The sequence below is a fragment of the Rhinatrema bivittatum genome, chromosome 1 (assembly GCF_901001135.1).
Source record: "Rhinatrema bivittatum chromosome 1, aRhiBiv1.1, whole genome shotgun sequence".
NCBI lineage: Eukaryota > Metazoa > Chordata > Amphibia > Gymnophiona > Rhinatrematidae > Rhinatrema > Rhinatrema bivittatum.
Window position 1 is genome coordinate 404,380,352 of NC_042615.1, and position 14,015 is coordinate 404,394,366.

Consider the following 14,015-nt stretch of genomic DNA (forward strand, 5'->3'; position numbering starts at 1 on the left):
ATGGATTGGAGACAGTTTTCCCAGAAAATGAGTGTATTTGAGAGGGATTCTGTTATCGGGATCAGGATCTGTACATCGTCCGCATAGAGATAGTGTATTAGCGTTAGGTTTGTTAGCAACTGACAGAGTGGAAGGAGGTAGATATTGAAGAGGGTAGGTGATAGGGAGGAGCCTTGGGGTACGCCTAATGATGAACCATCTGTGGACCGCTCCTGAGAGGCCGATGTTTGAGAGGCGGTTTAGAAGGATAGCGTGGTTCACAATATCGAATGCAGCCGAGATATCTAGAAGAACTAGTAGGAATGAGTGCCCTTTGTCTAGGCCCATGATGATATGATCAGTGAGGGAGATAAGCAGAGTTTCCGTGCTGAATGATTTACGGAAGCTGTATTGTGATGGGTAGAGGATTTTGTGTTCTTCCAAGTAATCTGAGAGTTGTGTATTAACCAGTTTCTCCATGAGTTTAGTGAGAAAAGGGAGATTAGAGAGAGAGCGGAAATTGGAGAGATCTCTTGTGTCTAGGTTGGGTTTCTTTAGAAGGGGTTTGAGGGAAGCAGTTTTCAGCCTGTCTGGGTAGATTCCTTGGGATAAGGAGCAGTTTATGATATTGGCCAAGGGTCTGGAGATGGTGACCGGAATGAGTAGCAGTAGTTTTTGTAGGAATGTGGTCTGGCAGGTGGCTGGATGGGCAGCTCTAGCAATAAACAAGCCTCGCGTATAAGCCTTTAGACTGTCCCACAGGATACCCAGAGACATCTCCCCAGTATCATTACGACTTATAAATGCCTTGATTTCATCTTTCAGGTGAGCCACAAAAGTCTTATCCAGGAGGCTATCATTTAACCTCCAGAATTTAGTGCCCGCCTGATTCCCCCCAGTGGCCACTGAAATCCAGACAGGTGCGTGGTCGGACCACGTGATGTTTCCCAGTTCTGCTGCGCGAATCAAGCCGACAAGCTCCTTATCTACTAAAAAGTATCTAGTCTGGAATAAGACTTATGGGGATGGGAAAAGAAGGTGTAATTGCGTGCTGTAGGGTTGCGCAACCTCCATATATCAGTAAACCCTTTATCTGTTATAAGCTGTTTAAGGGCCTGTCTATGTATTCTACCACCACTACCTCCAGGATGAGAATTATCAAGATATGGGTACTGGGTAAGATTAAAATCCCATCCCTCCCCCACCCCCCGATAATAAGATGGCCTGCCGACCATTCACTTATGATATTGGAAATCTTTGTCAGGAAACCTGCCTGCTCTGTATTAGGTGTGTAGATATTCAGAAGGGTGTATACTTTGTTATGAATCTTTACTTTGAGAAGGAGATATCTGCCTTCCACATCCCTCACCACCGTGAGAACATCCACTACCATGTTTTTGGAAAATAATATCCCCACCCCACAATATTTATTGTGTACCGATGCTGCGGCATGGTATGTTTGAGAAAACCCCTTGGACAATAATAACCGTTCATACAGTTTCGTGAGGTGGGTTTCTTGGTAGAATATAATGTCAGCCTGCAAAGCTGCCATGTCGCGTGTAAACACCTGCCGTTTGGTATGTGTTTGCAGCCCTTTCACATTAATGGATATAATTTTTACAGTCCCCATGTGATTGTCATCACCCTCCCATCTCCTCCTCACTGCCCGAGATAGCCAGCTTCCGCATTACCCTCTCCAAGTTGCAACCGATCTGTCCCCTCTTTGCAGCAAAACCTCTATATAGCACTAGAAATATAGGCAACCACTGAGGCCTCCTACCCTCCTGCTCCCCGACCACCCCTTCCATCCTTCCCATTTCCCTTTCCCATTCTAATCCACAATCTCCCATGTGGAAACCTCCCTGGAGAGTTACGATGTTACCACAATCCAGAATGGCTATGTCTTCCCCCTCCCCTAGCTTTAGAAATATTATAACGAAATAACATAAACTGGGGACAATAGGTCCGTCCCCCCCATCGACTGTCTGTTATTAGTGCTAAACTGAAAAATTCAACTGAGAGCATCTTACTACTAATAAAAATAGTCTCGTCTTAGAGTAGACTGCTCAGTCCAAGGCAGAATTAAAATCCACTGGCTTCCTCCACGGCTGTCTTATCCAGGATCTTGTAGTGATGATGCTGGGCCTCCCGATTGCCTACACAGGTGCCGGTCACCTTTGTCCACTCTTCTCTATTGGGGTCATTCCTCCTTTTGTATCCCACTCGAGTGAGAGGTGTTCCCGGGCCTTTTAGGACCCTCCCTGATCAGGTCTGCCTCTCGTAAGAGGTCCTCCGCCTCAGAGACCTTGCGAACCCTCGAGTTGACTCCACTGATCGTGAAATTAAGGCCAAAAGGAAACAGCCATCGATAGCGAATGTTCTGGGAACGCAGAAGTTGGATAATGTCATGGAATTTCCTCCTTTTTTGATAGTTGAAACTGCCAGATCCTGAAATACCTCAATCTTGTGGTCCCTCCGTTATAGCTCTGCTTTTTCTAGCTGCCTGAGCCACTTTCTCTTTAACTGTGAAGCTTTGAAAACAAGCTATGATGTCCCTAGCCTGATTGCTGTGAGAACTTCCCAAAGCTCTGTGAGCTCGTTCCAAGACCTCCTCCTGGGAGTTCTCCTCACTGCCATTAGGGTCTAACAGCAGGGTACAGATGTCATGCACCACTTTAAAACAGTCATGATATTCTTCAGTTTCAGTCACGCCACAGAAACGCAAGTTTACTCGATGAGTTCTGTTTTCTATGTCCTCTACATGCATGCTCAGTTCTTCCTGTGCCTCTCGCAGTTTGTCCTGCTCATCTCTGAGCTTACTGACCTCAGCTTGTTGTTCCTCTAGGCCTGTTTCTGCATCATCCACTCTCCCCCCCCCCCCCCCCCCCCCGAGGTCTCTTATGTCGCTTTTCATGTCCTCCAAAATGTCCCCGATCTCTCTCCGAAATCGAGCCATGTCACCCTGCAATTCTTGGAACCAAATTTTGAATTCCTGTCTGGTAGGGATATCTGAACACTCTGCATCTTCAGCGGGTTCGGAGTCTCTGGTTTTTCTCCTGCACAGGCGCCATTTTTTCTCTGGGCCTGAGCACTGCTGTCGCTGCCGCCGAAGCAAACAAAAATCTATTTAAGTCTGGCTTTTTTTTTCAGGGTCGTCATGTCGATCGTTCAGGTGCTCTGCAGTGAGCAAATTAGGTTATTTAGATCGCCCTAGCTGCCGATGAGGGAGGATCGCGGGAGAGGGAAGCGCAAGCCACAAGTTTATGCAGCCATCTTAGCGGGTGACGTCACCGCTCTCCGCCGAGATTCCTTTCTGTAAGCAAGTTAGAGCACATGCCACTAGAGCTCAGGCTGTATTGGGGGCGGAGCCTTGGTTATTGTCTCCAGCCAAGTTTTCCCAAGCAGAGATGTGGTCTTCCTTGCAAACCTTCTCAAGTGTTACCTTTTAGACATTCGGGCTTTGAAGGGCGCAGCCTTCGCACATTCGGTGTTAACTGGACTGCGGGTAGCCTCCCGCCCTGTTCAGGAGTAGCTTTGGTACATCCCATTTGTGGGGACTGGCCTGCCTGAGTACAGAGGAAGGAGAAATTACTACTTACCTGATAATTTCCTTTCCTTTAGTAGATGTGAATCGGTTATTTACACTTTCGGCATGAAGTTAGCAAGTAGCACATTTAAGACTAAATGGAGAAAATTCTTTTTCACTCAACGCACAATTAAGCTCTGGCGGATGTGGTTAGGGAAGTTAGTGTAGCTGGGTTCAAAAAAGGTTTGGATAAGTTCTTGGAGGAGAAGTCTATTAACTGCTATTAATCAAGTTTACTTAGGGAATAGCCACTGATAAGATAAGAAGATACTGCATCAGTAGCATGGGATCTTCTTGGTGTTGGTAATTGCCAGGTTCTTGTGGCCTGGTTTGGCCTCTGTTGGAAACAAGATGCTGGGCTTGATGGACCCTTGGTCTGACCCAGCATGGCAATTTCTTATGTTCTTATGTTTAATGAAGGTAAGCCAATCCCCGACCTGCCCTCAGCTGCCAATATTTGTCTTTGATTCGCCCTTTAGGTGCAAACATTGCAAAGGAATACGACGAGTGCCGTTATCAAATTTGCGGATGATACAAAATTATTCAGAGTAGTTAAATCACAAGCAGACTGTGATACATTACAGGAGGACCTTGCAAGACTGGAAGATTGGGCATCCAAATGGCAGATGAAATTTAATGTGGATAAGTGCAAGGTGTTGCATATAAGGAAAAATAACCCTTGCTGTAGTTACACGATGTTAGGTTCCATATTAGGAGCTACCACCCAAGAAAGAGATCTAGGCGTCATAGTAGATAATACATTGAAATCGTCGGCTCAGTGTGCTGCAGCAGTCAAAAAAGCAAATAGAATGTTAGGAATTATTAGGAAGGGAATGGTTAATAAAACGGAAAATGTCATAATGCCTCTATATCGCTCCATGGTGAGACCACACCTTGAATACTGTGTACAATTCTGGTCGCCGTATCTCAAAAAAGATATAGTTGCAATGGAGAAGGTACAGAGAAGGGCAACCAACATGATAAAGGGGATGGAACAGCTCCCCTATGAGGAAAGGCTGAAGAGGTTAGGCTTTTCAGCTTGGAGAAGAGACGGCTGAGGGGGGATAATAATAGAGGTCTTTAAGATCATGAGAGGTCTTGAACGAGTAGATGTGACTCGGTTATTTACACTTTCGAATAATAGAAGGACTAGGGGGCATTCCATGAAGTTAGCAAGTAGCACATTTAAGACTAATCGGAGAAAAAGTTTTTTCACTCAACGCACAATAAAGCTCTGGAATTTGTTGCCAGAGGATGTGGTTAGTGCAGTTAGTGTAGCTGGGTTCAAAAAAGGTTTGGATAAGTTCTTGGAAGAGAAGTCCATTAACTGCTATTAATCAAGTTTACTTAGGGAATAGCCACTGCTATTCATTGCATCAGTAGCATGGGATCTTCTAGGTGTTTGGGTAATTGCCAGGTTCTTGTGGCCTGGTTTGGCCTCTGTTGGAAACAGGATGCTGGGCTTGATGGACCCTTGGTCTGACCCAGCATGGCAATTTATGTTCTTATGTTCTTAGTGTTGTTCCTGCTATTCATTAGAAGACTGGTAAGTGCCTAAACTGGTCCCTCAGTTTAGTGAATGTTAATTCTTTTGTCTGAGCGCAGTGTTCCCTATTGGTTGGAAGCATGAGTGGTTGGTTGATAATAGTCATGTTCAATTATAATCAGCTTGTCCACAGATTGGTTTTTTCAGAGAATCCTGGTGGGCTGATGGGGGAGGGCTTTATGTCTGTGACTTCAGTTTTTACTCCATCTCTATTCTGCTGGTAGAGGTGAAAAACCCACTTGTGGGGATTGGCCTGCCTTCATTAGAGGAAAGGAATTTATCATGTAAGTAGTAATTTCTCCATTAGTCATGTCTCTGTTTCTGGTCTCTTAATCAGTTGTCAATCCCCAATAGAACACTGCCTCCTATCCCATGCCTTTGTAATTTCACAAGGAGTCTCTCATGGAGGACTTGATGAAATGCCTTCTGAATCCAAATACATTAAATCAACTGGTTCGCCTTTATATACTTCTTTTCACCTTACAAAAGTTCCAAAAGTCTGATAAGAAAAGACTTCCGTTTACTAAAACCATGTTGACTCTTCTAGGGGTCACAATTTGAAACTCCAGGGAGGAAGACTTAGAACCAATGTCAGGAAAACACTGAGAGGGTGGTGGATGCCTGGAATGCCCTTCCAGAGGAAGTGGTGAAGACTAAAACTGTGAAGGATTTCAAAGGGGCATGGGATAAACACTGTGGGAAAAGGCTAGAGGATGGGAATAAATTAAAAAAGCTTAACCAGCACAGAGCGGCAGTTACTACCTTGGGAAGCTTGCTGAGCAGACTAGATGGACCATTTTGGTCTTTTTCTGCCGTCATTACTATGTTACTATGTTATGTTACTATTAAGCCATGTCTATAAATATAGTTAGTGATTTTGTTTTTAATAATAGCTTCTACCATTTTGCTTGATACAGATGTCAGGCTTACTGGTTTCCTGGATCATCCTTTGAGCCCTTTATAAAAATCAGCATCACATTGGCCATTTTCCAGTCTTTGTGAAGCGTGGATGTTTTAAATGAAACCAGCGCAAAAACACTTAGACGCATAAGCGCGCATCAGGGTCCCATGCCGCATAACTTTACTTCTGCTATGGATGATATGTAAGTCATAAAATAAAAAATCTAGGCATATCAGTAGGGTTTTAAGGGTCAAGGCTAACAGGGGCGAAGAGAGACTATTAAACCTGGGGGTTTTGGAAGTCCTATTCTTTGCCTGGGCAAACTGGGAATGAACTGGAAAAACTGGTAATTACATTAGTGAACGTGTCTATTAAAATGCCCCCACTTACGCAGTAGAAGTGGTATTTGCACACTCAAGCATCTGCCCACTTGAAACTGCGCACACATGTGCACGTTCAGCCTATTTTATATCATGTGCACATATGTGACGCATCTCTGCATGCAAGCTGGCAAATGCACGTACTTGTGCGTCCAAATGGCTGTTTCAGAGTTATTGTCACTGAGAATTAATAAAGGAAACAAGCTGGCTAGCCCCACCCAACTTTGGGAGATTCCCTTCTATTTACCTCTAGAGCAGTCTCTTGCTGGAGATCTCAGGGGACCATCTCAAGGGAAACAGCTTGCTTCATTGGTCCTGGTACTGACTAGACTGAGGAGACGTCTCAATTCTGGGGCCATCTCTGGCTTCAATACTGGTGGCCAGATATCAGACAGGGCTTTCCTCTCTTTAGTCTCCCCTGAAATTCCTGGTCCTCTACCTCCTCGACACAGGGAGGGGCAAGGTTGATTCCTCCACATTGTCAGGTGTTTTTTTCTCTTTTCTTGTTTGCCTTCTTTTATAACAGTCAGCTGATAAATATGCAAAATGTTCATGCAGAGCCATGCAACAGGTGAATAATGTCATCTCTGCATTTCAGATCGTTAACCTCTCCCTTTTCCCTGCTCTTGGTGTGTGGTGACTCTGTACTGTGTCTGAACACGTCTTGACCAGCGCTGTCTGCCATGCCAGCAGTTCTGTTCATTTGATTGCTGCCCCCTCTCTCTCATCAGAGGTCACTGCTCCTGTCTCATGTTGTCCTTGGGTAGGCTGTTCTGCTCTGGGGGATTGTTTTTGAGTTTCTGCCTTGGCTTGCCTAGGGCCTCTTTCTTTTTATTTAGAAAGGAGCTTATGGTCCTTGAATCAACAAGCTGGGTAGCATTTTTGTGCTGGTCAAAGTTCTTATCTTATTTCTCTCTGCTGAGACTGTGTTTCTTTGCTGGAACTTACATGTCAGCATCCATCTTTTTTTATTTTGTTTGTTTATTTATTTGTTTTTATATACCGGTGTTCGATTTACATATCACATCGGTTTACAAATAAATTGAAAGGTGCGGGAAGGAAGTCCTTTCTTTTTGAAAGGTACAGTAAACGATTAGAGAAATGTCATAAGATGTTATAGCAGCAATATGGGTAAACAGTGCTGAGAGAGCATAAATAATAATAGTGTAACAAAAAGGAATAGATAGCATAAATAGTGGTATAATAGCAGTAATTAGCATTGGAGTAACAGGGTAACAATAATTATCATTAGGTATATTTTGTATCAAGGACAGTAATAGGAATAGATAGCATAAATAGAAGTATAATGGCAGTAATTAACATTCGAGTAACAGGGGTGAATTTATTGGTGCGGTGGTGGGGAGGGGGGCTTGCTCTGAGTGCAGGGTTAGGGTCTGGTTTAGGGTTGGTTCGTGTGTGATGTTGGAAAGGCTTTGCGGAATAACCATGTTTTAAGATTTTTCTTGAAAGATTGGGTGGATGGGTCTGTTCTTAGTTCTGTGGGGAGTTTGTTCCATAAGATGGGGCCAGCAAGAGAAAATGTTCATTCCCTTGTTGATATCCATTGAGTGGCTTTAGGGGTCGGTGTTTGTAGGAGGCCAGAGTTTGAGGAGCGAAGATTCTGTGTGGGTGTATGGAGGAGAAATGGGGTGGGCAGCCAGTTGGTTTTGTTGTTGTGGATGATTTTGTGGATGATGGTTAGAGTTTTGTACTATATTTGCTGAGGGATTGAGAGCCAGTGTAGGTCTTGGAGGATGGGTGTGATGTAGTCTGTTTTCTTGCTGTTTGAGTGCTCTGGCCGCTGCATTCTGGAGTAGTTGAATGGGTTTGTGGGTGGAGGCTGGGAGGCCTAGTAGTAGGGCATTGCAGTAGTCAAGTTTAGAGAAGAGAAGAGCCTGTAGAACTGTTCGGAAGTCTTGAGGGTATAGCAGTGGCTTGAGCTTTCTTAGGATTTGGAGTTTGTAAAATCCGTCTTTTAGTAGGTTGTTGATGTGTTTCTTGAAGTTCAGTTGGTTGTCAAGAAAGATGCCGAGGTTTTTGACTGCAGAGAGTGTTTGGTTTGTAGGAAGTTGTGTGGAGGGGTCGGTGGGGGGGGGGGGGGGGGGGGGGTTGCGTGATTGAGAGTATGGGATAGTTGTGATAGTAGGTGCTTTTATTGATGAAAGGTGTGTGTTCCATCGCTCTAGGGTGTGTTTGATGGAGTCTTTGATTGGGAGTAAGATTTGTACATCATCATTGAGGAGTTTGCATAGTGGGGTCATATAGATGTTGAATAAAGTGGAGGATAGAGAAGAGCCTTGTGGAACTCCGTGGGGTAGGGGGATTGGCTTGGATTCGGTATCGTTGAATTTGACCTTGTATGACCTGTTGGATAGGTAGGTTTTAAACCAGCTGAGCGTTGTCTTGTAGTTCGATTTCCTGTAGTCTGTGTATTAATGTTTATGGTTGACGGTATCAAATGCGGCTGATATGTCGAGGAGGATGAGTAAGTAGGAGATGTTACAGTAGAGTTCTTTGAGGATTGTGTCTGAGAGGGAGAGTAATAGTGTTTCAGTGCTGAGGGAGGTTCTGAAGCCATGTTGCGCGGGGAAGAGAATATTGTGGGAGTCCAGGTGTTCAACGAGTTGACGGTTTGCAATTTTTTTGAGGATCTTTGCTATGAAGGGTATTTTCGATATTGGTCTAAAATTTGCCTAGATCAGTTTCATTGAGATGAGTCTATGCCCCTCTGAGGTCAGTATTCATGGAAGATAGAATTCATATTTTGTTGAATTCAGTGGTAGAATATCTGGTATCTCCCTTTCAGGATGTCATCCAGTCCTAGTGATTTGTTACTCTTTCGTTTGTCAATCTGATCTATTACATCCTCCATTGCCACTGATATTTGTTTTAGTTGCTCAGAATGTCCACCATTAAATGTTTTAAGTGTGACTTATGTTCCCAACATCCTCTGTGCTCTCTGCCAAAATATGTTATATCTTTCATTGTAAATGTCAGAGATGTTGCTAAAAATCATGATTAAAGGAAATATTCTTTCAGTATACCACTTTGTAGCCTTTGGAGGAAAATATGCATTTTTAATTAAAGTTTAGAACTTCCTTCCAGATGCCACACACCTGTAACCTCTTGCTTAGTCTATCCTGCCACGGGAGTGTACAGCTTCCTGATTGTCTCAGCAGGTGCTTGCAGCATCATCAGCAAGGAAATTAGAATTTACTGGGTATATATCAGTCCCAACATTTCAGAGAAAATAGCTTTAATGTAAACACATTTTCTTTCCTCCTCCAAAGGGCATGCTTTATATATTTTAGCATTGTACAATCCCAGGAAGTATTTTTACATACCTGATTTGGCATTCTGTGTGGGTTATGGACTTATAAAAGTCATGGCTATTATGACCCCTCTGGCATCCTATGACAAAGTTAGCTTCCCTGATTATAATGTCCATGCACTTGAGATGTGATGGAAAAAAAACAGCCATGCCCTTTGGATGAATGGGGAACCATAAGAATTGAAGCTGCTTTTATGGTACAATGCCCTGTGTTCTTTAATGTCATGTAATACATTTTCTTTCATTTTGCAGGAAATATGCTGGTGAAAAGCACAGAAACCAGTGATTTGTCTGTTTGAAGGGAATTGGTAAAATAAATTTAAAAACTTGAACCATTTTCATATGAAAGATATTTAAAGGAATATCCCGGCATCCTGATGTATGGACATAAAACAGACATTTTGGGATGCTTTTCAAAAACATTTTGGCTATTTAAGGGAAGACAGTGGAGCAAATATTACAGTCTACTACTTGGACCTCAGAATTGTGATCCTTCAAGACAGACCTGCTGGAAAAAAATATATCTTAATTGCTTCTCAGGGATTATGTTTGCTGTGTACATATAAGCCATAATTTGTTACTAGGGATGGAGGAATTTAGCATTCTCACATTTCACTTCTTTTAAATATAGGAGATGGCATCAGATGTTCACAGCTGTTCAATAATGTGTGAAGACACAAAATTGTAAAGTTTTATCTTTATTTTTATAATATGCAAATTAATTTGAATTTCTACAGTTTACAGCTTCTAGTGTTACTTAATACTAGGTGTAATATATTGCATGAGAGCCATGTTTAATTCATAATATCAAAGTCGGTTTACAAGATGTATTATCTCTCTGTAATTAATTCTTGGGGGGAAAAATTCTAAATAAAATGGAGATAATGAAAGCAATCAAACAATAATGATCAGAGCTTCACACCAAGGGATAATATTCAGTCACTGGCTGGATTGCAAAGTTAGCTGGATAACCTTGTCGAGCTAACTTTGAAGGGATATTCAGTGGTGCAGCGATGAATAGATATTATTCTATTACTTTTTATTTTTATTTATATTCTGCCTTTCAGGTGCCTCATTATCTGGTTATCTTTAGGACTATCTATAGCATGACTAGCCAGATAAGTTGTCTGGCTATATTTAAGCATTAGAGTTAACCAAATAACTTATCCAACTAACTTAACTGCACCTGGAACGCCCCTGCTTAGTGCAACAAATTTTAGCCAGATAATGAATTGTCTAGCTAAACTTTAAAGGGTAGATATTCAAAAGCCATTTAGACAGATAATGGGGACGTTATCCGTCTAAATGGCTTAGCCGCATATATTAAAGTCTTATCCAGTTAAATTCTAGAATTAAGCCAGATAAGTCTGGAATAATCCTGGGGTGGGATGTAGGCGTTTCAGGGAGGAGCGGAGTTAGCCAGTTAACGTAAACGGCTAACTCTTGACGCACCTTAGGGCAGGTCTAAAATTAACCGGATAGACATATCCGGCTAACTTTAACTTAGCCGGGTATATTCAGCAGCGTGACCCCTATCTGGATAAGTGGAGGAAATATTGAATAGTTGGCATTTAGCCTGATAACTTGTGAGTTATCAGGCTAAATGCTGCTGAAATTCATGATGCAAAAATATTAACATAACTCCCAGTTATCATTTTCTTCTGGTTTCTATTTAATATACAAAAAAAATTAGAACATAAATGTTTAGAACTCTCATTCTTTACTGCCTCACTGTAAATGTGATAATGCTGTACTGTTCATCAGAAACCAAAGTCAATGCTATCCTGATACATGCAAGATATGAATATAGTATTTACTGCTGAAGACCAGCTGGCTAGAAAAAAAAAACAGTAAGTAGGTATAATCTTAATACATGATACACACTTAAATCCAAGAAATATAAAATTTGCCAATATTAAAGATTTTAGACTAAAAATCATTTAACAACTGAGCTAAGAAGACAGGTGAATTTTCAAAGGAGTTGGGTGCATAAATGTAACATACTATCTTGGCAATTTTCAAAATCCATGTATGTGTAAAGTGCATTTACATATGCAAAACCCAGTTTACATGAGCAAATTCTTTGTAAAATCAGACCCAAAGAGAAATAAAATTGGAACTAAGACAAAAAAACCCCCCTAAATTTCTTTATCTATAAAGAATGATGGGAAGGACCAACGAAAAAATGGATTGGAATAGAATAGAAAGATTACAAAATGGAACAAATGAGACCTCAAAAATCTAATCAGAAATTTGAAATAAGTTTTCTTAACTTAAAATCAAATAGGAAGTCTCTTGGAGGTGGCTCAGAAGAACCTCCATATGTTCAACATTTCTTCTAGATCCAAATCATTTTACCAGCCTAGTTTAGTTTCTCTGATAAAGAATGAAAAGCAATGTTCCCCTTCTGCAGGTAACCATCTTGTAAAGAATGAAATTGGAAGTAGCATATGAGAAAATCTGAGTTAATAATAAAATGTCAAATCTGTAAATAAAATTATTTGGCATGGATGAGTGTCGGCGGGAAATAGGCCAACAGTTACATTCATTTGTAAATCTCTTAGGAGACTGAAACTATCGCAATGCAAATTAACTCCATTTTGTTTAGAAACAGTCTGGGGACTGGCTTAGTGGCTCAGCAAGAAAAGCTGTGTGTGCACAACCACAGAGAAGACCAATGTTTTAGGCCTAGCTTCTGCTCCCCATATTAGCCAGGGCTGGGGATGCTGCGAAGGCAGTATTCATGGCTCCTGGATGTGGAGGAAGTCTAAGCCATCATTCAACACTGATATCTGCTGGCCAGACATAGGGTGCGCACACATACATATATAGGGATACACATACACACAATTCCTTATAACAAATCAATTCTAACAAACAGAAGTCTTATACTGAAAAATATTTATACCAAATGTTATAGCTGTCTTTCTACACAAAACCATTGACTCTCAGCCTAATTGTTGTAAAAAGGAACCACTGTATTGTATTTAATTAGATAAGCAATTTGTTACTCAGTTCTAAATGTAAGAAAGGATCGATTTCTGGCTCATTTATCAAAAAAAAAATATATTCTGAATTTCAAACTCATTTTATTGTATTTTGTCAATAAATGCACAAGTTTTACAACTGAATAAATGCTGATTGCCCAGTAAAAGGGTATATGATTTATTTATCTTTTCTATATACTGAGTCACAGATGTAATATAGCAGTTTGTGGTAAGTGCTGGATCCTAGCAGAACTTTTTGCAGTAGTAATATTCTATCACTTGAAGCAAGATGTGAATAGCAAATTAACAGCAAAAAGTAATCACTTTATTTTGAGACATAACAGCTTAGCACTGAAAATAGTGTGGCTCTTTCAGCTTAATAGATTAGTATCCTTAACAATAACTTGGGCTTGTGAAAAGTATAGGAGGTTACTTTTAAAACCCATCTAAGCCACTTCCATACCAGAGAACTTTTGAGTTGTGTTCATCCTGAGATTGTAGTTGATTCGGGGAAGGGAAGAATAATGCGTATCAGCTTTCTCGCTTCCACCTCTACCCGCCACCTGCCTCAATCTACACACTCAGCCCTCCACCACTTTTCCCCTCTCTGGGGATAACTCCAGCATTTTTACCCTTCCTGACTCCAGCACTCTCTTTGCTCCCACCCAAATAAATCATATCTCCCTGACTTGTGCACACTCACTCTACCCTCAACTGTGTCCCAAGTACTGAAGTCATAGCTGCAGGCTAAGTGTGTGTGTTGCAGCCTCTCTAGTTTCTCTCTGCATGCTGCCTGCATTGTGTTTCTAGGCTCACCCTTCTCTTCCTGTTCTCTGCAGCCTGCCTGAGGAAGAGGAGAGGTGGTGAGGTTGAAGCATTCACTGCAGATCATAAAACAATTGCTCTTCTCCCTTTCCCAGCCCTTCTCAGTTTCCTGGCCCCTTCCCTTCTGTTCTCTGTAGGCCTTCTAAAGGGGAGAGTCTGGAGCAGTAAACAGAGAGGTCAAGAGAACCACTGATAGCAATTCCTGTGTAAAATCCAGAGAGTTTCAAGATATGGCCACTTCCTGTAGTATCATGTGAAGCATGCAATGGACCTGGGTAAACATTTTTTATTTAGCTACCATTTTAGAAAAGGTGCCGAGGAAGGCAACAAAAATGATAAAGGGGATGGAACATCTCTCCTATGATGAGAGGCTTCACTGGCTAGGACTCTTTAGCTTGGAAAAAGAGCTGAGAGGAAACATGATAGAGAGAGTGTGACTGCATGTGGGAGAGCTAGTGTTATTGCATGAGGTGGAGAGAG

The 14,015-nt window shown here is 41.8% G+C and overlaps 1 protein-coding gene across 1 annotated transcript in view; it reads left to right on the forward strand.

Moving 5' to 3' along the window:
* MFHAS1 (malignant fibrous histiocytoma amplified sequence 1) overlaps positions 1 to 12,871 on the forward strand; it is a 286,744-nt gene extending 273,873 nt beyond the window's left edge. Inside the window, exon 3 of the mRNA XM_029602110.1 lies at positions 9,976 to 12,871. The gene's annotated coding sequence lies outside the window, so the exon portion shown is untranslated. The remainder of the gene's footprint in view (positions 1 to 9,975) is intronic.
* The last annotated feature ends 1,144 nt before the right edge of the window (positions 12,872 to 14,015 follow it).